Genomic DNA, 3,824 nt, shown 5'->3' with positions numbered 1-3,824 from the left:
CATTAAGAGGATTAGAGGAATTACCCATGTCCTCGTTAAAAAGGCCATTCAAATTAGGTTCCATCTCCTCAGTAATTAAACCTTGGAAGGACTTAATTATAAGGCTTCGTCTAACGGGAATAGTGTAAGTAGGGCTTATTGTTGTAAAACTCATGCACTAAAGAAAGAGAGAAGATTTTGAATTTAGAGGTAGCAATTTTCAGTAAAATCAGCCAATCTCTTAGATTTAGGCTGTTAAATGCAATCACGACAGTCTCCCGAAATTTTGAAAAAAATGTCAGGGACCGTGGCGCTCGGAGTGCACACGGTCCCGGCAACTTTTTTCGAAATTTGCAGGGATGAAAGGTATGATGATTTTACAGCTAACCTGAAAAAATTAAGTGATTTTACGATCTGTAGATAGGCCAAATTAAAGTTGCAATCTCGAAATTGAACCCTACCAAGATTGTCAAAAAAATGCAAAATTTGAATTTTGAAAAAGAGCGGGAAACTGAAATTTTGAATTTTATGATTTTAGAGGGAATGCAAAAAGCAATGCAAGTTTTGAAATTTGAAAGTTGACTCAATTTCACGCAAAATTCAATTTGAAAGTAGAAATCAAAGTTGTTGTAATTAAGCACTTAATTTCAAAAGTCACAAATTGCAAAAATTTGAATGAAGCACTGAAATTTCGAATGAATGATAACACACTTTTCAGATTTAGGACTGTAAGAAACACAATTTTGACACGAATTTCAATTTCAACAATTTTTGAATGATTAGAAGCCTCAATCCAAGCGATCGCTAGACCAACTTTGACTGTAATTTTGAAGGTGTTAAAATTGATAAAATCAGCCAAAATTCTGGATTTTAGCAGAAAAATACAGTAAGATCTAGCTCCCGAAATTTCGGAAAAAATGTCGGGGACGATGGCGCTCGGGGTGCACACGGTCCTCGCAACTTTTTTCCAAATTTTCAGGGATGAAAGATATTGTGATTTTAGTGCGGAATCCAAAGTTACAGCCAATTTGGAGATGTTTTGATCAGTGAAATTATCAGTCAAAGGTTGAATCAAGAGGGTTTTAAAAATTAGGGTTTTGACACTTAACCACTTAATTTTCAAAATTAAAGCACAGATATGAATTGGTAATTTGCAGTAGAAAGGTAGATCTGAAACAAGCATTAACAATTAAACATTCCACAAGTTTAATTACTTAAAAAGAAAATTTAGGGTTTTTATGCAATTAACCTCTAAAATTTTGCAAAAGATCAAACATGGAAATGTAATCAAGGAATCCAATTTTCAGATCTAACTATGAATAATCAGAAAGGATGTTCACGTCGGGTTCACCAAAATGTAAAGCGAAAAAATCGAACCCTAGTCGTTCTCCCCTCCCCAAATCCGAGGAGAGAGAAGGGAGAGTCACTAGGGTTGATGGTTTTCACTTGGGAGAGACTTTACATTCAAAAGAGGGGTTGAAACCCACAAGATCCAATCCCACGCAATGCAAGATTGGATTCTAAATGAGTTTCAGGGGTTAAGACAGCAAGGCTACCCTCTTTTGTAAAGAATGTGGATAGAATGATTAAGCTAGGAATGCATGAAAAGTGTGAAAGATTCGCTTATAAACTGAGATAGGGATATAGGATGAAGCTGCGGACCTGGAAATAGCTGTAAAATGTCGAGATGGCGCTGTCCTGCAAATTTGAGCAAAATTTGACGGGACGATGGCGCCCGGCGTGCACACGGTCCTCCGAAAAATCCGCGAAACGAAGGGGGATCTGTTCGTCTCTGCACAAGGATTCCAGATCTTCAATTTCAGCCGCGTACCTGCAACCTACACACAGAAAAGCGAGGACGATTGGGGGGTTAGGGATGAGGGGTTTGCCCTTAGGTCAAACCCCGGTTTTGGAATTAACCAAGAAATGAGAAATGCTTGTAAATGTAATGTAAAACAAGTACTAATACCTTGTTGTAAGGATGTTTGTATCCTTATATGCGAAGGCATAGATGTTGTTGCATGTTGTGTGTTGTATGTTGTATGTTGTAGTATGTGATCTCCTCTTCAATGGTTGAATCCTTGTCTTGAATGCAACACTTAGCCTTGAATGGAGACTTAGAAGGAATGCTTGAATGCTTGAATATCGTTTCCACATATGTTCTTCTTCTTTTTTCGTCCTCCCAAAATGAGAGAAGAAAAGTAGTTTATATACTTGTCAATTAGGGTTGATAGACTGATTTTTCCGACCTTGGGCCGACAAGGAAAAAGTATTTTCCAATTTGCAAACTTAAAGACCCGAAGTCCCATAGGAGACCGGGCCCAAAATAGGGCCAGGGACTAGGGCGCTGGGCGCCATGGTCTTGGGGGACCAGGGCACTGGGCGCCCTGGTCCTGAAGGACCAGGGCGCTGGGTGCTCTGGTCCCACCTCCCGGGACAGCAGGGTGCAAGGAGGATCAGGCCAGGGTGCTGGAAAAATGCAGTTTTTGGTGTCATGAACAAGTTTCGGGGTCTCCATTCAGGTTCCGTGTTGCATCGCCATCGTGAAGACCCAAATGCAGTCGAAATTGCAAGTGTCGCAATTTTAGGACGTTACAATTACTTTTTTCTTTCATTCCTCCATTCCTAAATTTACCATAAGACCTTCCGAAATTCAAAATTTTGATGCAATAAAGCCATCCCCCATGCATAATTAATTAGACTACATACAATAATATTTTTACAATGATATATAAAATTATTTCTCTTTTAGTTTCCTTAAAAAACCCTACCACCCAGAGAGTCTTATATCTCACCACTATCACTGTGTCGAGGCATCCCCATCATCACTCCTAACATTTCCACTCCCACACTTTTCATCTCCACTCATTTTAGCTTGTCCAACATCTCTTTGACAAATTCTATCCATAGCATCACTTGACCTCGCCAATAGTTTTCATATTGGTTCCCCAAATCATGAATGGTTGTAATAGACAATATAAGCAGTAATATAACCATCAACAACATCTCCCTCGTGCTTGAGAACTAGCTCCTTATTCTATCATTTTGATAAAATCCTCCATATCTCCCCTCCACTTGACCTAGACACATTGCTACATTATCCTTTCACCTCTTCCTTACTCTCTAGCTCCAAGAGCCAAGAAAAAAACATCAAGGATATGTCCACATTAGTCTTGTTGGTGCAGGCCCTAATGGAGGATACATGAAGGGATTGAGTTTATATGGTCCACATGACCATATTATATTGTAATCATGTCTAATAAGGCCATTTGGAGTCATATTGTTCATTTACAATCAAAATTGCTATGTTGAGCAAACTAGGCCTAATAGGCTATGAAGGACTCAAAAAGGGGGAGAATAGGAGTTTAGTTTGTGTCTTGATTTTCATAATGTCTTAAAATACCATATTCATTTAATAAGAATGTTTATTAGGTTCCTAGTACAAAAGGAAGATCAAAAGTTGTTAAGTTCATAAGTGGATAATCATGTGTAAACCAACCAAAATTGGTTCTGTGGATGGTTATAGGTAGTTGTATGGTTGGGAATTGTTATAGGATAATTTAAATGTGTGAGAAAAGTTAAAATAAGAGGGTTTGGTCATTGTATGTGTGAACAAAAAATAACAATCAATAAAAACTTGTTGATCTCTGCAAATTTCATGGTTCTGTCATGCGTTGCAGTCTGAATTCCGTGTTTTTAATTTATGAAATCTTTGTTTTATATTTGAATGGTCATTGAGAATGATGAAGGCATGAATTAAGTGCCTTTTGGCTTTTATTTCATTTCATTCCACTACGATTTGAAGAAGATCTCTAAATTTTTCTAAAATTGTTTCAAACCCTCAT

The sequence above is a fragment of the Cryptomeria japonica genome, chromosome 3, assembly GCF_030272615.1.
Source record: "Cryptomeria japonica chromosome 3, Sugi_1.0, whole genome shotgun sequence".
Taxonomy (NCBI): Eukaryota; Viridiplantae; Streptophyta; class Pinopsida; order Cupressales; family Cupressaceae; genus Cryptomeria; species Cryptomeria japonica.
This window is presented reverse-complemented; position numbering follows the sequence as displayed.